The sequence below is a fragment of the Stomoxys calcitrans genome, chromosome 5, assembly GCF_963082655.1.
Source record: "Stomoxys calcitrans chromosome 5, idStoCalc2.1, whole genome shotgun sequence".
Taxonomy (NCBI): Eukaryota; Metazoa; Arthropoda; class Insecta; order Diptera; family Muscidae; genus Stomoxys; species Stomoxys calcitrans.
Genome location: NC_081556.1, coordinates 94,038,872 through 94,062,696, shown reverse-complemented (window position 1 = coordinate 94,062,696; position 23,825 = coordinate 94,038,872). Strand labels below are relative to the sequence as shown.

The window sequence follows — 23,825 nt, the reverse complement described above, 5'->3', positions numbered from 1 at the left end:
CAAAAACAGCAACCAGAAATAAATAAAAGTTATTTTACCTAAAGCTAAGTTAGCAAAATTTCTGCAATACCAAATGAAACAAAAAACAATAAAAAGAAACCCATACACACTCAGACACACACACACACACACTAACACACTTATGTTCGAGTTAGAAAATGTGGCCATAGAGCCTCAAGGATGGGAGAATTTCGGGAAGCCATGGTGTTTCTATGCTCAGTTTTAGCCAATAAAACTCATTGAAAATTTTTGACAAGAACAAGTGGCAATGCTTAAAAATAGTATTTATGTGCATACAACTAAATTCTACTTTTTATGTGAAATTCTAAGTTGTGTGTGGGTGTGTGTGTGTGTGCCTGTTGTTTTTTGCTTCATTTGAAAATTTAAGTTTCAATTTTCAGTTTGCCATAATTAAAAGTAGAAAAATATGTGGGGATTTTAACTTTATGTTTATTAGCCATTAACAGCTAAGAGTTCAACAGAGAAATAAAAACGACAGCAAACTTACGCATTGCCTTTGCATCCATCTGAAGTTTAGTATTGTTGCAATTTCATGTAGGATATATGTCTGGCTATAAATGTTTCTATTCAAACAAAAGCAAAGAACTTTTAAATAGTTAGGCAAATGTGTTATCCTCCAGCTAGATATGGTAGCGATACATGGTATTGAGGATTTGTTGATATCGCTGGCGAGTAGAGATGCTCTGAGAGCAGCTATACTTAATAGAAGACCTTTGTATTTGTACGTGGAGTGCGCGGCGTTAAGGACTCCCCTCAGACCGAGGAAGTCTGGCACATGGCGCTCTTAATATATCGGACATTCGTTTGTTCTGCGGAAGGTCGCTGGGCTACTTTGTGGCATTGGCCACGTCCGCTAATGGTGGGAGTTTTGGCCGGCCACTATGATGTTAGGACGTTGACATCACGATTGGCTCGGGACGAAGGGGATTTGCGCAGGGTCTGTGGAGATGAGAAAGTTTTGGAAATGGTCGAGCATCTGTTCTGCCAATGACCCCTCTTTACTTCTCAAGCACTATACTGTCCTACGACCCCCTGATCTTTCCTGACTTCTGTAAGAGCTTGAGGTGGCTGGCCAGTCGGTGAAACTTTTATGGTCTCCATACCAGTTTTTCGCTAATTTATCTCTTTTTATACCCATCACCGAAGGATGGGAGTATATTTATTTTGTCATTCCGTTTGTAACACATCGAAATGTCCATTTCCGACCCTATAAAGTATGTACTTTCTTGATCAGCGTAAAAATCTAAGACGATCAAGCCATGTCCGTCCGTCCATCTGTCCGCCCATCTGTCTATCCGTCAGTCCCTCCGTCTGTGCTGTCTGTCCGTCCGTCTGTCCGTCCGTCTGTCCGTCCGTCTGTCCGTCCGTCTGTCCGTCCGTCTGTCCGTCCGTCTGTCCGTCCGTCTGTCCGTCCGTCTGTCCGTCCGTCTGTCCGTCCGTCTGTCCGTCCGTCTGTCCGTCCGTCTGTCCGTCCGTCTGTCCGTCCGTCTGTCCGTCCGTCTGTCCGTCTGTCCGTCCGTCTGTCCGTCCGTCTGTCCGTCCGTCTGTCCGTCCGTCTGTCCGTCCGTCTGTCCGTCCGTCTGTCCGTCCGTCTGTCAGTCCGTCTGTCGGTCCGTCTGTCGGTCCGTCTGTCGGTCCGTCTGTCGGTTCGTCTGTCCGTCCGTCTGTCGGTCCGTCTGTCGGTTCGTCTGTCCGTCCGTCTGTCCGTCCGTCTGTCCGTCCGTCTGTCCGACCGTCTGTCCATCCATCTGTCCGGCCGTCTGTCCGTTCGTGTGTCCGTCCGTCTGTTAGTCCGACTGTCCATCCGTCTGTCCGTCCGTCTGTCCATCTGTCCGTCCGTCTTTCTGTTGAAATCACACTTTAGTCTTAAAAAATAGAGATATAGAGCTGAAACTTTGCACAGATTCTTTCTTTGTCCACAAGCAGGTTAAGTTCGAAGATGGTCTATATCGGACTATATCTTGATATAGCCCCCATATAGACCAATCCGCCGATTTAGGGCCTTAGGCCCATAAAAGTTACATTTATTATCGGGTTTTGCTGAAATTTGGGACAGTGAGTTGTGTGAAGCCCTTCGACACTCTTCTTCAATTTGGCCCAAATCGGTTTAGAGTTGGATATAGCTGTCATATAGACCGACCCGCCGATTTTGGGTCTTAGGCTCATACTAGCCACATTTATTATCCGATTTAGCTGAAATTTGGGACAGTGAGTTGCGTTCGGCCCTTCGATATCTTTGTTCAATTTGGCTCAGATCGGTCCAGATTTGATTATAGCTGCCATATATACCGATTTCTCGATTTAAGGCATTGGGCCCATAAAAGGCGCAGTTATTGTCCTATATCGCTGAAATTTGGGATAGTGTGTAAGATTAAGTCCCTCGATATGCTTTTGCAACATGGCACAGATCGGTCCAGATTTGGACATAACTGTCATATAGACCGATTTTTCGATTTATGGTTTTGAGCCCATAAAAGGCGCATTTATTGTCCGATTTCGCCGAAATATGGGACAGTGAGTTGTGTCAGGAACTTCGTCATCCTTTTTCAATGTGGCTCAGATCGGTCCAGATTTGAATATAGCTGCCATATAGACCGATCTCTCGATCTAAAATATTGGGGCCATAAAAGGCGCATTTATTGTCCTATGTCGCCAAAATTTGGGACAGTGTGTTGAGTCAAGCCCAACGACATACTTCTGCAATTTGGCTCAGGTCGATCAAGATTTGCATATAGTTGCCATATAGACCGATCTTTCGACTTATGGTTTTGAGCCCATAAAAGGCGCATTTATTGTTCGATTTCGCCAAAATTAGAGACAGTAAGTTGTGTCAGGAAGTTCTTCATCCTTCTTTAATTTGGGTCAGATCGGTCCAGATTTTAAGACAGCTGCCATATAGTCCGATCTCTCGATTTCAGGTTTTAGGCCCATAAAAGGAGCAATTATTGTCCTTTGTCTCTGAATTGAAGTGTGAATGTGGTCCTTGTAGAATGGCCGCCCCCATTTGCACCTGAAGAAATTGACCTCCCCCGTTAACCCAGAGTAGTTTTGGCCCAATTACCATCCACCAGATTCAGCCGGATCAATTCCTACAGAGCAAGGATTGTGCAGGAGGTATGTCCTGATTGTGAACGGGCATCACACGACATACAACACCACTCGCCACTCCTATAGGTGACCACCATAAATGGCTCATTACGGTTGCTAACTGAGGAGGGACTTGAGCACTACGCAGACGATATTATAATATTTCTAAGGGTTAAAGATACGAAACAACTATGCAGAAGGGCCGAAAAGGCCTGGCATATGTCTAGACTTAGAGTCTCAATGTTAACCCAGATAAGATCGAAATATGTCTGTTTACGAGGCCGACGAAGGTGGCCCAATTTAACAAACCACGTTTCCTTAATAAGACGATTTTGATATCTGACAGATATTGATATTAAGCCAGATATTAGCTTCTTCGCTGAGCACAATTTTTGGATAAAATGGTATATTTACCTCAAACTGTTGTTACAGAGCATACATTTTGATAATTAATTTCAAATGTATGCAGTCGTTGAATGTTGATGAGTTTCTCCATGATGAAATGGCAGAGTATATTGAACACTTTTCTTTACCACAAACGATATGTGAACACTATATTAAACCAGTGCTGCCACCCCGAGAAACTTAACTCATAAAAAACCATCCCTTATACACTGACTATGTTCTATTGTGGTTTCATTTGACAAACTCAGATTTCCAGAAGTGTAATTTGTCTTCAGATTCCCTGTAATCTGTTACAAATCAATTAACTTTAATATTTTTTATGAAAATTAGTCTTAAAACTTGAACTATTGTAGTAGCAAAAATCAGGGAATATCGAGCAGATTTGTCTTCTTAACTGCTATGGCCAACCAATAATCTTACCACAAGGTTTGTGTTCAGCAGCCTCATTAAGAATTATTTTTTCAGGGAAATGAAATTTTTCATGTAGCAAATTCTGGTCATACTCGTACAACTTAGCATTGAATTGCAAAAAAAAAAAATGAACGAAGTCTCTGGCGTTGGTGCTCCTCTCTGGCTTCTACCATTTGAGTTTGACTTGTTTTACCTTTCGTATAAAAACACAAATGAAGGTAATTGCATTTGTGCTAGTTTAATTTTTTCTTCTCTTCTCCTTTTCTTGTTCTGGTATTTCTTCATCACTCATTCAATGTTGTTGCAAAGAGACCTTGTGTTTTTTTTTTTAACTTTTTATACAAATCAAAAAGTTGCTATGAAGGCGGAAGGGATGTAAAATGTGAATATTCGTGGAAGAAGAAAGTTCTGAAAAGGGCCTTTAAATGTTTGTTTTACTTTTCAGTTGATTTTCCTTTTTTGCTTCAAGAAGCGTGAATTGTGTTTTTTGAGTTTGAGTTCAGGCACAAATGACGAAAGTTAAAGAAGGAAATAAAAAAAATATATCTATAGCCAACTTGTTTTCAAAGGTATTATAAACTGTAATAATTTAATTAAAGGAAAATGATGTTTCGAGTCTTAAATGGCTTTATGCAAATTAAGGAGATTTTCCGGCATTAGCTTTTTTTGTGCCAACGTTCAGGAACATGACAGAAAATTTAAATTTTACTGAATATGTACTTGAAAGAAACTCTATCGAACACGTGAGTTCACCTATGAGTTAAAAACCAATCCCGATTACAGGAGAATTCGTTATACCCTACTAGCTGACTCCGGCCCGCTCCGCTGCGCCTTCTTTTACTTTATATGGAACAAAAGTTTCCTTGGAATATTTATTTTCGAAGATCTTTTAGTGAAATACCATGCTAAGTTGACTAACAGTTTAACAATATTAGTGCCTTTATCTGAATCCCATATGAGCTTTATTGGTCTACGTATTCTACTCGCAAATACCTTTCATTTGAGTTCCATATTGCCATGGTCGGTAAATATGTCCGATTTAGTGGTGTTTTGTGGGTTGGGGTAGTCCACCTAGCACTTGGTGCGACAATTGGATATCAGATACGTTTTCTTATCCTAAATACCTTTCATTTGAGTCCAATATTGTCGTGATTGGTCTAAGTATATGTTTGGTAGGTTTTAGGGTGGGGCAGCCCCCCTAGGTACCCCATCCGAAGTTTGGATACCAAATTTTTATTTTTAGGGTACCATATGAGAGCAGACAAAATTTTGCTTAAATCGCACCACCCATCTGCGAGATCTAGCGTTTCTGAAAATAAGGGTAAGGGGGAGGGTCCGCCCCCCCCCCCCCTTCAGATATCAAAAAATGTAGTACCCTATTTTCACCACGGGGTCATTATGCACCATCTGTGAAAATTTCAAGAAAATCGGTTCAGCCGTTTCTGACACACAAACATACAAACAAACAAACATAAGAAAGTAAGAGCGTGCTAAGTTCGGCAGGGCCGTATCTTATATACCCTCCACCATGGATCGCATTTGTCGAGTTCTATGCGCGGTTACTCTTTTTAGGCAAACAAAGAATATCGAATAAAAACTGTTATGCTATTGGAGTTATAAATCCGATTCGGACCATAAATGAATGCTGAACATTGTAGAAGTCTTTGTGTAATATTTCAGTCTATTCGGATAAGAATTACGCCTTGTAGGGGCTCAAGAAGCAAAATCGGGAGATCGGTTTATATGGGAGCTGTATCAAGCTATTGATCGATTCAGACCATATTAGACACATATGTTGAAGGTCATGAGAGAAGCCGTTCTACAAAATTTTAGCCAAATTGCGCAATAACTGCGCCCCCTAGAGGCTCAAGAAGTCAAGATCCCAGATCGGTATATATGGCAGCTACCTTAGGTTATGTACCGGTTTACGCCATACTTAGCACAGTTATTGAAAGTCATTACAAAACACACTCATGTAAAATTTCAGTCAAATCGGACTAAAATTGCGCCCTCTAGAGGCTCAAGAAGTCAAGACCCAAGATCGGTTTATATGGCAGCTATATCAAAACATGGACCGATTTGAACCATATTTAGCGAAGTTGTTGGAAGTGATACTAAAACACCACGTGCGAAATGTCAGTCAAATCGGAAGAGAATTGCGTCCTCTAGAGGCTCAAGAAGTCAAGACCCAAGATCGGTTTATATGTCAACTATACCAAAACATGGACCGATTTCAACCATATTTTGCGAGGTCGTTGGAAGTGATACCAAAACACCACGGGCAGCATGTCAGTCAAATCGAACGAGAATTGCGCCCTCTAGAGGCTCAAGAAATCAAGACCCAAGATCGGTTTATTTGGCAGCTATATCAAAACATGGACCGATTTGAACCATATTTAGCAAAGTTTTTGAAAGTGACACCAAAACACTACGTCTGTATCAGCATTTCAATATACCTGTGGGGTGGAGGGCAGGAAAACCAGGAAAACCTTACGACTCGAAGACGAAAGATTTTCAGATCGCTTCAGATTAGGATATAGACCAATCCGACGATTGAGGGTCTTAGGCCCATAAAAGGCACAGTTATTTCCGATATTGCTGAAATTTTGGACAGTGAGTTGCGTTAGGCCCTTAGACATCCTTCTTTAATTTGGGACTAATCGGATCAGATTTGGATATAGCTGCCATTAGACCAATTCCTCGTTTTAAGGTTTTGGGCTCATAAAAGGCGCATTTATGGTCCGATTTTGCCGATATTTGGGACAATGAGCTGTACTAGGCCCTTCGATATCTTTCTTGAATTTGGCCCTGATCAGATCAGATTTGGATATAGCTGCCATATAGACCGATCTTTCGATTTAAGGCTTTAGACCCATAAATAGCGCATTTATTGTCCAATTTTGCCGAAATTTGGGACACTGAGTTGGGTTAAGTCCCTCGATATACCTCTACAATATGGCACAAATCGGTCCTGATTTTGATATAGCTGCCATATAGACCGATCTAAGAATTTAAGGTTTTGGGCCCAAAAAAGGGACATTTATTGTCCGATGTCGCCGAAATTTGGGACAGTGAGTTGTGTTATACCCTTAAACATTCTTCTTCAATTTGGCGCAGATCGGTCTATATTTGGATAAAGCTGCCATATAGACCGATCTCTCGATTTAAGGTTTTGGGGCCATAAAAGGCGCATTTATGGTCCGATTTTGCCGAAATTTGAGACAGAGAGTTAAGTTTACGCCTCCACATATTTCTGCAATTTGGTCTAGATCGATCGAGATTTGCATATAGCTGCAATATAGACAAATATCTCGATTTAAAGTCTTGGCTCCAAAAAAGGCGCATTTATAATCCAATTTCATTGAAATTTGACACAGTGGCTTATGTTAGGCTTTTCGATATCCCTGTAGTATATGGTTTAGATCCGTTTATTTTTAGATATAGCTACTAAAAAGGCCAATAATTAGTTATACACAGTTGGACAATGACTTTCACTTTTAGGTATTTGGTCCAAATCGGAACATATTTCGATATAACTGCTATGGGATATAAGGTATGCATTTTTCACCGGATTTTGATGAAAGGTGGTTTACATATAGACCCGAGGTGGTGGGTATCCAAAGTTCGGCCCGGCCGAACTCAATCCCTTTTTACATGTTTCAGAGGCAACTCTGCTTGCCACGCACAAACAGGAAAGCAATGAAGGAAGTTCGAATGTTTATTTAACAGATCAATGGTGAAAGCTCTCCAGTCGGAGTCATAGCATGAACGAGGCATTGCAACAGACAGACCGACAAAGAAAAATACCAACTGAGTCTTCATAAGACCTAAAATCGAATAACAAATGAAAGGATTTCAATTCGTTGGAAATAGGGTAGAATTGTGAAATTTTAATAAAAAAAAGCCTTTTAAACGCAGTAACCTTTTCTATTCAAAAACTTCTTGGAAAATTATTCAACATAAACTTACCATTTGTTACTTTTCCAAGTATTTTTGTGTTCAATATGTTTGTGAAATGTATCCAAGACTGCAAAGAGAATAAGATATGAAAATATGAAGATTTTGCTGTTTGACTTTTAAATGAATTTTAAACAAAATTTGCCTTAACCATCCCCTAGGCAGTTTAAACCCAGATAAGGTCTGTAATAGGCCCATAATCTGATATAGTTTCCATCTAATCGGTCTTTCTGTTTAATTTCTGAGTCCTAGAAGACCCAATAGGAATAAGATTTGGATTCTTTCTTTAGGAATTTCTTTCCAAATTTCTTTTTCCATAAAGTTGTTCATTAGTATATTTCACAGCACAAATACTAGTGCGCCTCTCCAATCCCATTGAACTGGTTTTGCAAGCATTGAAACATCTCTCAGCACTTCGGTATAAACAACGTTTCAATGAAGTGGAAAAACTGGCCAAAGAGCAAATTGAAAATGAATGGCTGCCATTTTCGAGCTGAATTATGAAAGTCTACTTAATTTTGTGTGCAACACAAGGAGCACTCTGCTACAAGCAGCCACCGCCATGAGTTGAAACGCTGCGAATTTCGGCCAATGGTTGACTTCTTTTGGTTGTTCAGTTTCTCAATCATGGTTAAACATTTGCCGTCTGCTGCCAAAGGAAGGCTAAAAGAAAACTATCATCAACAGAAAGGCAAATTGCCACTGAAGAGGCTACTAATTGAGATGAAGTGCAAAGGAAAGGAAAAATAATGATTATGAAAGGTAATTGAATGGTTGGCTAATCAAATACAAAGCGAACAAATTAATTTGTTTGCATTTTTGCGAAGAGATGGAATTGAATTTGTTAACAGTGTTGTTTTATTTGATAACCAGTAAGGAAAGGCAAAAGTCGGGCCGAGCCGACTATATAATACCCTACACCTACCCTACAATTATAAATTCGGGCAACATAAAAATATATGTGTATATGAGAGTTATATCTAAATCTGAACCGATTTTGAGGAAATCTTGCAGATATATTAAAATCAGTAACAAGACAGTCTGTGCCAAGTTCTATGCAGATCGGCTGAAAATTGAAGCTACTACGGCCATTTAAGTACAAATCGGGCGATACATATATATGGGAGCTATATCCGAATCTGATCCGATTTTGATGAAAATTTGCAGATATGTTAAGATCGGTAACAAAACAATCCATGCCGAATTTTGTGCAGATCGGTTGAAAATTCTAGCTATTGCGGCCATTTAAGTGCAAATCGGGCGATACATATATATGGGAGCTATATCTAAATCTGAACCGATTTTGATGAAAACTTGCAGATATGTTAAGATCAGTAACAAAACAATCCGTGTCACATTTTGTGCAGATCGGTTGAAAATTGTAGCTACTACGGCCATTTAAGTGCAAATCGGGCGATACATATATATGGGAGCTATATCCGAATCTGATCCGATTTTGATGAAAATTTGCAGATATGTTAAGATCGGTAACAAAACAATCCATGCCCAATTTTTTGCACATGGGTTGAAAATTGTAGCTACTACGGTCATTTAAGTGCAAATCGGGCGATACACATATATGGGAGCTATATCTAAATCTGATCCGATTTTGATGAAATTTTGCAAATATGTTAAAATCGGTAACAAAACAGCCTGTGCCAAGTTTTGTGCAGATTGGTTGAAAATTTTAGCTACTACGGCCATTTAAGTGCAAATCAAGTGCTACATATATATGGGAGCTATATCTAAATCTGAACCGATTTTTATCAAAATCAATAGCGTTCGTCCTTGGGCCAATAGAGTGACATATGCAAAATTTCGTGATGATTGGATTACAAATACGACCTGCACTTTGAATACAAGAATACATGGACTCACAGACGGACAGACGGACATGGCTAATTCGAATCAGAAAGTGATTCTGAGTAGATCGGTATACTTATCAATGGATCTAGCTTTCTCCTTCTTAGCGTTGCAAACAAATGCACAAATCTAAAAGGCGTTAAGTTCGGCCGGGCCGAACTTTGGATACCCACCACCTCGGGTATATATGTAAACCACCTTTCATCAAAATTCGGTGAAAGTTTCATACCTTATGTCCCATATCAGTTATATCAAAATATGTTCCGATTTCAACCAAATACTAATAAGTACAGTAGCTATATCTAAAAATAAACCGATCTGAACCATATACGACACGGATGTCGAAAAGCCTAACATAAGTCACTGTGTAAAATTTCAGTGACATCGGATTATAAATACGCTTTTTATGGGGCAAAGACTTTAAATCGAGATATCGGTCTATATGGCTGCTTTATCCAAATCTGGACCGATTTGGGCCAAGTTGCATAAAAATGTCGAAGAGCCTAACACAAAGCAATGTCCCAAATTTCGGCGAAATCGGACAATAAGTGCCTCTTTTATGGGCCCAAAACCTTAAATCGAGATATCGGTCTATATGGCAGCTATATTCAAATCTGGACCGATCTGGGCAAAATTGAAGAAGGACGTCGAAGGCCCTAACGTTACTCACTGTCCCAAATTTCAGCAAAATCGGATATTAAATGTGGCTTTTATAGGCCTAACACCATAAATCGGAGGATCGGTCTATATGGGAGCTATATCTAAATCTGGACCGATCTGATCTAAATTATCGAAGTAAGTTGAAGGGCCTATCACAACTCACTGTTCCAAATTTCAGCGAAATCGGATAATAAATGTGGCTATTATGGGCCTAAGACCCTAAATCTGCGGATCGGTCTATATGGGGGCTATATCAAGATATAGTCCGATATAGCCCATCTTCGAACTTAACCAGCTTATGGACAAAAAAAGAATCTGTGCAAAGTTTCAGCTCAATATCTCTATTTTGGAAGACTGTAGCGTGATTTCAACAGACAGACGGACGGACATGTCTAGATCGTCTTAGATTTTTACGCTGATCAAGAATATATATACTTTATAGGGTCGGAAATGGATATTTCGATGTGTTGCAAACGGAATGGCAAAATGAATATACCCCCATCCTTCGGTGGTGGATATAAAAATAACAAAAGCAGAGTGGAATCCTGTATTACATTCAGATAAGTTCGTAACCGTATTTTGTTACCAATCTGGATAAATTTAAAATCGTATTTTGTTACAAAGCTAATGTAACATATTTCAAGTAGAGTCCCATCAGAATCAAATTTAATTCAGATACCGTAAAGCCTTATAAAAGTCAAATTTTCCAACCTCAGCGAAATCAGGCAATAAAATAGTTTTTTATTGGATTGTTATCCTAAGTCGGAAGATCGGTCTTATAGCACCTATGTCCGATCTGGATCGTAATTGGCAGGAATATCGGGCAATCTATAACCTCTTATGGGCTTAACACTCTTAATCGGCTGATCGGTCAATTTGGCAGCTATATCTAAATAGGGCCTGATACAAACTATATTCGTTTGGGTTATCCAGGAGCATAATCAAACTCACTGCCTATATTTCAGCGAAATCAGACACCAAATGCGACTCTATGGGCTTAAGACCTCAAAAAATGGTCCCAAGTGGACAGTATTTGGTTAGAACCTCGGAAAGCTTTGTGCAACTCACTGTTCCAAATTGCAACGAAATCGGGTAATAAACGCCCCCGCTATGGACTTAGGCCACTGATGTTAAGATTGACAACTTAAATCGGAAGAACGGTCTTAAAGCAACTGGCAGGAATATCAAGGAGTCTATACTTACTCTAAATTTCAGGGAATCGGGTGGATAAATACCCCTGTTATGGACTCAGGACCCTCCTCAATCGGCAGATCAGTTAATGTGGCAGCTATATCTAAACAGGGCCTGATATGAACCATTATCGGTTGAGTCGGTGATCTGGGGGCCTAGTCAAACTTTCTGTTTTAAATTTCAGCGAAATCAGACAACAAATGCGACTTTTATGGGCTTAAGACCTCTAAAGATGGTCCGATGTGGACTACATTCGGTTGGGATTTCCGAAGGCTTTGTGTGCAACTCACTGTTCCAAATTTCAATGAAATCAGGTAATAAATGCACCTGCTATGGTCTCAAGACCCAGATAAGGTAGATCGATCTATATCGCAGTTATATCTAAATTTGTTCCGATATGGACCATACTCGGTTCGAATATCGGGGGCCTAGTCCAACTATCTGTTCTAAATTACATCAAAATTGGACAATAAATGTGACGGTTATGTGATATGGATCCAACATCGGCAGATGGATTGTGATGTTGTTGTAACCACATTTGTATGTGGAGGTGATCCTCGTCAAACCCCATATGTGAGAAAACTCGATGAGGTCCATGGGAATGATTGCCGCGAAAAATTTAGGGCCATAGGTTATTAAAAGACGCAAATAACTCGCCTTGTCATATCGAGTATCACAGGCACTCAGTATTTTAGCAGGAGCCGGTGCTGGCCGGCCTCTCAGTGAGACACTCTACTCGATATCGCTGATTGTCCGCTATTGTAGCTGCAGCTACTCCGTCTATGGAGCATTTCACCATCGGCAAACAGTGGAAGCGCCCGTTAACTCTCAGACGATGAACAATACATAAATCGGACATGAGATTTCAACCTGTGTGGTACTCATAGTCATCCCGCGCCAGAATGGTCTATATGGCAGCTACATATAAATCAGGGCAGATTTGGCCGATTCAAGAACTTAATTTAAGTATGAAACAAGTAAAAAGGCGTTAAGTTCGGTCGGGCCGAACTTTGGATACCCACCACCTTGGGTATATATGTAAATCACCTATCGTCGATGAAAAATGCATTATTTATGCCCCCATAGCAGCTATTGGGTTGCCCAAAAAGTAATTGCGGATTTTTCATATAGTCGGCGTTGATAAATTTTTTCACAGCTTGTGACTCTGTAATTGCATTCTTTCTTCTGTCAGTTATCAGCTGTTACTTTAAGCTTGCTTTAGAAAAAAAGTGTAAAAAAGTATATTTGATTAAAGTTCATTCTAAGTTTTATTAAAAATGCATTTACTTTCTTTTAAAAATCCGCAATTACTTTTTGGGCAACCAATATATCGAAATATGGTCTTTTGGAAGCTATATCCAAATATACACCGATCTGAATCATATACGACACGGATGTCGAAAAGCCTTACATAGGTTAGGTTGAAAAGAGGGTGCGGATATTAATCCGACACCCATGCCGCCATGGACGTAACACCTAAGCTAGTAATCGGTTTGTTGTGCGTTCTAAAAACTATCTCTAAAACCTCTAAAAAGAAAATTTTAAGTTAGGAATTCCGTGCTACTTACAAAATCCTTCATTGTTTTCAATACCACTGCCCTAAGTTGGTTCATGTCTGGTATTGTGTCTTCACCTAAGTGCCGGTATCTGTTAGACGCAAAAGCCGGGTAATGACAAAGGAAATGCTCCCACGTTTCATCGGCTTCCCCGCATGCCCTACACATGCTATCACTTGCCACACCGATTTTACATAAGACATCTCGTAGTCCTAAGTATACCGTTATGATACCAATAGCTATGCTGACCTCCTTCTTACATCCTTTCAGTAATAGCCTCGTCCTTTCACGATCCTCCATAGGATTTTCTTAGGACTACCTATGCATGCGCAGTGTTGCATACGCAGTGTTGCATGCGCAGTTTTGCATGCGCAGTTTTGCATGCGCAGTTTTGCATGCGCAGTGTTGCATGAGCAGTATTGCATGCGCATTGATGCATGCGCAGTGTTACATGCGCAGTGTTGCATGCCCAGTGTTGCATGCGCAGTGTTGCAAGCGCAGTGTTGCATGCGCAGTGTTGCATGAGCATTCATCGCCCACTCCCTTAACTCGGTTAACCAAGTTTATTGACGGCAATCCTCTGGCCTTCACCGCCAAATTGCCTACCCTTTCATTTCCCCTTACTCCGTTATGGCCCGGCATACAAACGATGCGGATTTTGTCATCCTCAGAGAAGGCGTTAATCTCCTTCTTACACTGTAAGACTGTTCGTGACCTTTTTACTTTTACTGTCGGTAGAGATGTTCTCACTCGACGTCCTCGCGTTAGCACCACACCACTTCACACATTCCCTGATCGCCTGGATCTCCGCCTGCAGGACCTTATTATGGTCAGGCAATCTAAAACAGACTTCAGTCCCTGGGTTCTCAATGTAAACCCCCCCAGGCCCACTCTGTCCTCTAGCTTTAATCCATCCATGTAACATGATCTTCCAGATGACAATACTAGGGTTTCGTGAATCCAAGACTATGCCGATGGCAGCAGTGCCTCGCACTCGACTTCAAGGATACCTTCTCAGGTATCCGATTGGAAACCTCTTCCCCCTTCTTCCAGGTTTACTATCGCCGCCTCGATTATACCGCGATGGTATGAGCTGCTCCCATCCTCAATCCATTCTCCCATCGCCTTAAGTCTCATAGCCGCAGTGGCTGCCTCACACTTAATCTGTATGTCAATGGGTCGGATATCTAGAATAGTCTCCAGTGCCCTAGTGGGCGTGGTCTTCAACGCTCCGCCTATGCCAAGACAACATGTTCTCTGAACCTGTTGCATGGTCCTTATGTTGCACTTTTTCTCCATAGCAGTCCACCAAAATACTGAGGCGTAAGTAAGTATTGGTCTAATCACGCTGCTGTAGAGCCAGTGGACTATCCTCGGATTCAGGCGCCATTTCGAGCCTACGGCCCTTCTACATAGTGCCCAATACCTGCGAGCCTTCTCAGTACTTTCTTGAATGTGACACTTCCAATTCAGTTTCCTGTCCTGGATCACATCTAAGTATTTGACCTTGTCAGATATCGAAATCGTCGTATTGAGGAAACGTGGTGCGTTAAATGGGCCCACCTTCGTCTTCCTTGTAAACAGGCATATTTCAGTCTTCTCTGGTTTAACATTGAGACCTCTGGGTCTAGCCCTGATGCTGACTGAGGATGGATTTGAACTCGTCTGCCACGCAGAAGATGTTATAATAATTTTAAGAGATAAGGATCCGAACGAGCCATGCAGAAGGCCCAAAAGGGTCTTGCATAGTCAAATGCCATATGCAAGACCCTTTCGGGCCTTCTGCATGGCTCGTTCGGTGCCCAACATCGGGGAGCCTTCTCAGTACTCTCTTGAATGTGACACTTCCAATTCAGTTCCCTGTCCAAGATCACACCTAAGTATTTGACCTTGTCAGATATCGAAATCGTCTTATAGAGGAAACGTGGAGCGTTCAATTGGCCCTCCTTCGTCTTCCTTGTGAACAGCCAAATTTCATGCTTCTCTGGTTTAACATTGAGACCTCTGGGTCTAGCCCTGACGCTGACTGAGGATCATAATTTTAAGAGGTAAGGATCCGAACGAGCCATGCAGAAGACCCGAAAGGGTCTTGCATACGTCATTTGTCTATGCAAGACCTTTTCGGGCCTTAAGGGGTAAGGATCCGAAAGAGCTATGCAGAAGGCCCGAAAGGGTCTTGCATACGTCATTTGTCTATGCAAGACCCTTTCGGGCCTTCTGCATGGCTCGTTCGGATCCTTACCCCTTAAATTTATTATAACATCGTCTGCGTAGCAGACGGGTTCAAATCCCACCTCTGTCAGCATCCGTAATAAGTCATTTATGGTGGTCATCCATAGGAGTGGCGATAAAATGCCCCCCTGTAACCTAACCTATGTCAGATTATACGCCGATTTGGATGTTGGTTGGGATAATAGAACACATCGTGCAAAATTTCAGCCAAATTGGACAACAGATACGGTTTTTAGGGACTGAAGATATTAAATTGGTAGGTCGGTCACCGTTGGAGGCCACCGTTGGTGGCCACCATTGGTGGCCACCGTTGTAGGCCACCGTTAGAGGCCACCGATGGAGGCCACCGTTGGAGGCCATCGTTGGAGGCCACCGTTGGAGGCCACCGTTGGAGGCCACCGTGGAGTAAAGGTTGAGTTCATAGCCCGGCGTGAACATCAACAAAATTTTCAGCGGTGTTTATCCCCTTACTAATCCAGGCCACCGTTGGAGGCCACCGTTGGAGGCCACCGTTGGAGACCACCGTTAGAGGCCATCGTTGGAGGCCACCGTTGGAGCCCACCGTTGGAGGCCACCGTGGAGCAAAGGTTGGCATGTCCCCCTATGATGCCGAACCCCTGAGTTCAAATCCTGGCGAGAACATCAAAAAAATTTTCAGCGGTGTTTATCCCCCTACTTATGCTGGCTACATTTGTGAGGCATACTGCCATGTTAAAACTTCTCTACTAAGCGGTGTCGCCACACGGCATTAAAAAGAAGGGCTCTTATCATTGAGCTTAAACATTAATCGGAAATCATGATTTGAGAGAAGTATCCCCTAAATGGAGTGTTCATGGGAAATTTGGTAGTTAATAGTAGATCGGTTTATATAGGAGCGATATCTGGTTATACACCGATTTGCATCGTACATGGCATGGTTATTGCGAGCCATAATGGAACACTACGTACGTACCTTGAGCAAAATCGAATAACAAATACGCCTTCCAGGGGCTCAAGATGTCAAAACAGGAGATCGGTTTATATGGGAGCTATATCAGGTTGAAGACCGATTTGAATCGTACTTGCCACAGATGTTGGAAATCATGAAGAAACAAAACGTGGGAAATTTCAGCCGAATCGGATAATAATAGCGGCTTCTAGGGGCCCCCGAAATTTAAGTCGAAAGACCATTCTATTGGGTTGCCCAAAAAGTAGTTGCGGATTTTTCATATAGTCGGCGTTGACCAATTTTTTCACAGCTCCGTAATTGCATTCTTTCTTCTGTCAGTTATCAGCTGCTACTTTTAGCTTGCTTTAGAAAAAAGTGTAAAAAAGTATATTTGATTAAAGTTCATTCAAAGTTTTATTAAAAATGCATTTACTTTCTTTTAGAAAATCCGCAATTACTTTTTGGGCAACCCAATATATGGGAGCTCCAACCAAATCTTAGCCCATATGGCCCATTTACAATCGCCAACGACAGACTGAATTTAGGACATGGCTACATCGACTTGTAATGTAAAGGCCATCAAGAATATTTAAAGGTTATGGTGTAGGAGAAAAATATTTCAAGGTGTTACAAACAGAATGACTAGCGGCGTATACCCCCATGGGTATGGTGGAGGGTATAAAAACATCTCACACCAACTCATTCATGCCCAACACTAAGGGAGGTTATAAAACCAAACACTTTTGAAAGCTTTGTGACTTATTTAAATTGCTAGCCAAAAGAAAACACATTTGCCAAGTTTATTTTCCCTTTTCAAAAAAAAAAAAAATAACTGAACCGTAAAATAATGTTTATCGTTTTCTTCTGTAGCCTTCAATTCTCTGTCATTGTTGCATTTTAAAGTTGAAATAACAATTAAATCCCACGTTTCTTTTTTCTAGTTTTCAAACTTAAAAGCATGCATACAGAGATTTCGAAGGCTTGTCTGAATATCAACACTTTCGGTATCCTTCGCAACACACTTTCATGGATTTCACTTCAGTTAGTTTAAGCGTTCTACTTTGAGCTCGGCCAACTTGATGCTCGCTTTTCCTCCTTTCGCTTTTCTCCTTTGACTTTGCTTTGTCTTCTTTGAGAGAGGCAAAAGTTTTGCCTCCTTGAGAGTCATGTCTAAGGACAAAATGTTTATTTTACGACGACACAAAGTATTTTTTAAAAACTAGTGTTGAAAATGTTGCTCACTGTTGTAACAACACCGCTGAGGGAAAAACAAAAACACAACAAACTAAACAAATGTTCGAGGCGAGAAAGTTTATTTGGTTTAGCTAAGCATTCCGGTCAAAGGACGAGCAGCAGGCAGCACAAAATGTAGATGCATAGGGAAGGGTGTTTCTTCTTCTTGCCGTTCTTTAAGTTTAGAGAAAAAAAAACATTTAAAAAATGCCAAGACAAAATTCTCGAAAAGAGATTTCATGAGGTAAAACACAAAAAAAAACTACGAAAAAGGAACAGATTATTCAAAAGAACTTTTCAAGATGACTCTATGTGACATGCTAATTGCCTGAAATGTTTATTTCTGATAATAAAGCTGCTTGTGCAAAGGCATAGAAGGGCTATAAGTTAAAAAAAAAAAAACAAATAAAAGCGTGCTAAGTTCGGCCGGGTCGAAATTTGGGAACCTACCACCATGGATTCTGCTAAAATATGGGAGCTATAGCTGGTAATAGACCGATATGGATCGTACTTGGCACAGTTGTTGAAAGTCATAATAAAATCTCAGCCAAATCGAATAAAAATTGCGGCTTGTAAGGGCTTAAGAAGTCAAATCGGAAAATCGGTTTATATGGGAGTTATGTCATGTTTTCAACCGATTTGAACTGTAATTGTCACAGTTGTTGAGAGTCATAACAGAACACTATGTGCGAAACTTCAGCAAAATCGAATGAAAATTGAGGCTTCCAGAAACTCAAGAAGTCAAATCGGGAGATCGGTTTATATGGGAGCTATATGAGATTCTTGACCGATTTGGGCTGCACTTAACACAGTTATTGGAAGTGATAGCAGAATACTACATGCAAAGTTTCAGCCAAATCGATTACAAATTTCGACTTCCAGGGGCTCATAAAGTCCAATCGGGAGATCGGTTTATATGGGAGCTATATCTAACATTGAACCGATATTACCCATTTGCAATCCCCAACAATCTACATCGATACTAAGTAAAAATGCAAATTTAGCCCATGAACATTCCACTAAGGAACAAGGGCAAATTTCTCACATATCAATGAGTGCAGTCCGATTCAAGTTAAAGCTCAATGACAAGGGGCCTCCTTTTTATAGCCGAGACCGAACGGCTTGCCGCAGTGCGACACCTCTTTGGAGAGAAGTTTTACATGGCAAAGTACCTCACAAATGTTGCCAGCATTAGGAGGGGAAAACCACCGCTGAAAATTTTTTTCTCATGGTCTAGCCAGTATTCGAACCCAGGCGTTCAGCGTCATAGGCGGACATGCTAACCTCTGCGCAACGGTGGCCTCCAAATCAATCGACACTAAGTATCTGTGCAAAATTTCAAGCGACAAGGTTTAAGCGTTCAACCTCTATCGTGATTTCGACAGACAAACGGACGGACGGACATGGCTAAATCGATTCAGAACGTCGATCAAGAATATATATATCTTATAGGGTCTTAGACGAAAATTTCGAGGTATTACAAACGGAATGACTAGATAGGAATACCCCCATCCTATGGTGGTGGGTACAACAAGTATAAAGGCATTAAGTTTGGCCGGGCCGAACTTTACATACCCACCACCTCGGGTATATATGTAAACCACCTTTCGCCAAAAACCGGTGAAAAATTCATAATTTATTTGGATCAAATTAGGCACGGACATTGAGTGGACTATTGTAATAAGTAGAAGTGCTTGTTCAAAATTTTTAAAACAAAATATTGGTCTTTTTGGTAGCTATATCCAACTTTAGACCGATCTGATCCATATACGACACGGACGTCGAAAAGCCTAACATAAGTCCCTATGTAAAATTTCAGCGAAATCGAATTATAAATGCGAGGGTGCCAATTCAACTCACTGTCCCAAATTTTGGGCAAAATCCGACAATAAACGAGCCTTTTATGAGCTCAAGATCTTAAATCGTAAGATCAGTTTATATAACAGTTATATCCGATTTGAGCCAAGTTGCAGAAAAATGGCGAAGAACCTATCGCAAACCACTGTCCCAAACTGCTCTTTTTATGGCCCTAAAACTTTAAATCGAGAGATCGGTCTATATGGCAGCTATATCCAAATCTGGACCAATCTAGGCCAAATTGAAGAACGATGTATAAGGGCCTAACATAACTGACTGCACCAAATTTCGGCGAAATCGGATAATAAATGAGCCTTTTGTGGGCCCAAAACCTTAAATCGAGAGATCGGTCTAAAAGGCAGCTATATCAAAATCTGGACCGATCTGAGCTAAATTGCGGAAAAATTTCGAAGGACCTAACACAACTCACTGTCCCAAATTTCGAAATCGGAATATAAATGAGCCTTTTGTGGGTCCAAGACCTTAAATTGAGGGCTCGGTCTATGTGGCAGCTATATCCAAATCTGGACCGATCTAGGCCAAATTGAAGAAGGATGTCTAAGGGCCCAAAGCAACTCACCGTACCAAATTTGAGAAATCGGATTTTCAAGGCGCCTTTTTTAGGCCCAAAACCTTCAATCGTGAGATTAGTCTATATGAGAGCTATAAACAAATCTGGACAGATCTAGTCCAAATTGAAGAAGGATGTCTAAGGGCCTCACACAACTCACTGTACCAAATTTTGGCGAAATCGAACAATAATTGACCCTTTTATGGGCCCAAGACCTTAAATCGTGAGATCAGTCTGTATGGCAGTTATGTCCAAGTCTGGACCAATCTAGGCCAAATTGCGGAAAAATGTGGAAGGGCCTAACGGTGTCCCAAAATTCGGAGTCATCGCACAATAAATGCGCTTTTTATAGGCCCAGGACCTTAAATCGAGAGATCGGTCTATATGGCAGCCATATCTAAATCTGGACCAACCTGGGCAAAACTGAATAAGTAAGTCGAGTGACCTAGCTCAACTCAATGTTTCAAATTTTAGCAAAATGGGATAATAAATGTGTCTTTTATGCGCCTAAGACCTTAAATCGGCGGATTGGTCTATATGGGGGCTATATCAAGATATAGTCCGATCCATCTTCATCATCATAGCCCATCAAAATTCTATCAAAGAATGAAACATCTAACCGATGGCTTTGGTGCAAGCACATCCTCCTGCAGAGATAAAGAAGGAAATCTGGTAACTGACACAGACAACATGCTGAGTATATGGAAAGAACATTTTACCCAACTGCTAGTGTCCGATGTTGGCGGCGAAGAGGATACTGCAGAACCAATCCCTGATGATGGTTAAGCATGTTTACCTCCTAGTCACAATGAGGGCCAGGTGGCAGTGACCCGACTAAAGAACAACAAGGCAGCAGGAGCCGACGGGTTACCCGCTGAACTATTTAAGACCGGAGGCGACACACTGATAAGGCTTAGGCATCAGCTTATCTGCGCAATCTGGCTAGAAGAACGCATACCCGATGATTGGAACCTCAGCATACTATATCCCGTACATAGGAAAGGAGACAAGACGGAATGTGCCATCTACAGAGGAATAAGTCTCCTCCGCATTGCATACAAAATACTCTCGAGCGTACTGTGTGAAAGATTAAAACCTAAAGTCAATGAGATAATTGGGCCCCATCAATGCGGCTTTAGACCAGGTAAATTCACCATAGATCCGATATTCACACTGCGCCAAATCCTGGAAAAGACCCGAGAAGGACAAATCAACACCTACCATCTCTTTGTTGACTACAAAGCCGCCTTCGATACTCTTTTACGTTCAAAGCGATTTCAAGTCATGTCTTAGCTTGGTATCTCTGCAAAATTAATAAGACTCAGCAGAATGACACTTGTTAATACGCGTTCCTCAGTAAGAATAGGAAAGAATCTCTCCGAACTATTCAATACCAAACGAGGTTTCAGACAAGGAGACAGCCTATCGTGTGATCTCTTTTTAATATCCTGCTGGAGAAGATTATACGAAATACAGATGTGCATAGGTATGGCACACTAATCACAAGAGAACACGTGCTACTCGCCTATGCCGATGACATCGATATCATAGGTCGGTCACCGAAGGTAGTAACAGCAGCCTTTGAAAGAATCGAAAGAGAGTCAGTGAAAATGGCTCTGGCAGTAAATGGAGATAAGACGAAACGGATGGTTTCAACTCTCAAAAAGCCTTGCATAACCGAGCAGATAAAGAGAACAGAGAAAGTTGGGAACCACTTTCGGCCCCACTCGGCCCCGCCTTAACCGAAACGAATGACACCAGTTTTGAGATAAAGCGAAGAATAATACCGGCAAACAGATCCTACTTTGGACTAAGTAAGCAGTTAAGAAACAAGGCCACCTCTCGACAGACGAAGATTACACTATACAAGACACTGATACTACCCGTGCTGTAATATGGTTCTGAAGCATGGGTTAGTGTGAAAGCAGATGAGGCAGTACTTGGAGTATTTGAGAGAAAGTTTCTTCGTTAAATATATAGACCAGTTTGCGTTAATGGGGAATATAGGCGACGTATGAACCACGAGCTGTATGACGACTGTAGCATAGTTACACGTATCAAAATACAACGGCTGCGTTGGCTAGGTCATGTTGTCAGAATGGATGAAGAAGTTCCAGCAAAGAAGCCTTTTGAAGGCAAACACGGTGGTACACGCAAACCGGGAAGACCAAAAGCCTGATGGAAAGATGTGGGAGACACCTCGAAACTTGGTGTCAGAGATTTTAGAATGAGCGCAGAAGATCGGGGCGCTTGTAACGCTATTCTACGTTCGGCTAGTGGAACAAATATTTTGTCATAGCCAACTAAAGTAAAGTAAGGTTGCTTTATATTTAGTCCGTATTTCTATAGATATGATATTATGATCCAGAGCCCAACACATTCTCTGAACCAATTGTTATGTGCCTATGTTGCACTTCCTCTCCTAAGCCGTTCCCCATGCTACCGAGGCATTAGTTGGTATTGATCTAATCTCCCTCTTGTAGAGTCATTGGAATATTGTCGGAATCTGGTCCCAGTTCTAACCTACATTTTGCCTGACATCGATGGGCCTTCTCGCTCCTGGATGTGGCACTTACATTTCAGTTGCCTATCCATGATCACTTCCAAATATTTGACTCTGCTGGTTCAAAAACGAGGAGACGTGTCATCTTGAATAGGCCAACCTTCATCTTCCTCGTAAATAGGTTGATTTCAGTCGTCTTTGGATTAATATTCAGATACCTAGGTTAAGCCTAGTCTATACTATCTGGGTCTCTCTGTATAGCTGAATCGTCCTCCTGTCCTGGCTAGTCTATGTAAACAGGCATAATTATAGTTGCCTGTGAGCCTTAGCAAAACAATTTTCCACCCCAAGCCAGTGGTCAAGTGTTATAACCTTCTTTTCTAATTGGCCAAATGCAATGCTTAAACCAAATTTGCTTTTTAACATTCACAACAAAATGTGGGACATGTAAAGAGCCAAAATTACCCTTTGGAGTATAACGTGCATTTTTTTTATTCAACAATTTTCATATATATTTTTAGATTTCTTTAAATGCAAATTTTTTTGGGGAAATGTAGAGAGAGAGAGAGAGAGAGTGTGGAAATGGAAATGCTTTGCTAAAATATACACCAGGTAGCTGCTGTTTCTCATCAAAATAATACAACATTGTTTCAGCGTTTGAAAGAACAAAAGAAACTCCCTGGAGGATAAGTATAAAGGAACGATTTTGTTTTTGGTTTTTTTCTTTCTTTCGTTTGTTTCAAATTTATCTTCGCATAATAATTTCAACTAAACTGGCACCATATTTCGCTGGCCAAACGAGCACCATGCATTTCATAAATAATAAAATGCCTTTGATATGGTAAAACGCCAAAAGAAGAAACAGAGAACGCCACTACCCCGCCCGCTAGGTGGCGACAATTTAGACCAGTCTCCAGTCCAAAAAAGAAGTGCCAGATGTAAAGCAAATATGCCAGAGATATGAAATATTTACAACACAAGAGTGGCAACAGTAGCCAGCGTTGGCCACAATGCCAACCAAGGACTTTAGCGATGGTAGTCTCGTTTTGTCACTCTTGCTTGGCCAAAAGGAGCGAGAACATGAAAATGAACAACAGAAGCAGTAGCAGCAGCAGCAACAGCAACACCTGTGCTGCTGTGAATAAGTTTCAGGCAAAACCCACAGAATAAAACAAAATTAAATGTGGAAACAAGTTTCTTAATCGCGCTTACATGACACGATGAACAAATGTGCGATTTAACAAGAACAGCAGCTATACTTTAAAGTTAATAGTTGTGGAATAAGTACACGAGAAGAAAAAAAAAACAAGTAAAAGAGTGCTAAGTTTGGCCGGATTGAATCTTATATAC

General features: G+C 41.1%; 1 protein-coding gene across 1 annotated transcript in view; it reads right to left on the bottom strand.

Annotated features, from left to right (window-relative positions):
- LOC106087496 (protocadherin-like wing polarity protein stan) overlaps positions 1–23,825 on the bottom strand; it is a 196,734-nt gene that overhangs the window by 112,693 nt on the left and 60,216 nt on the right. Inside the window, exon 3 of the mRNA XM_059369869.1 lies at positions 7,894–7,951. The gene's annotated coding sequence lies outside the window, so the exon portion shown is untranslated. The remainder of the gene's footprint in view (positions 1–7,893; positions 7,952–23,825) is intronic.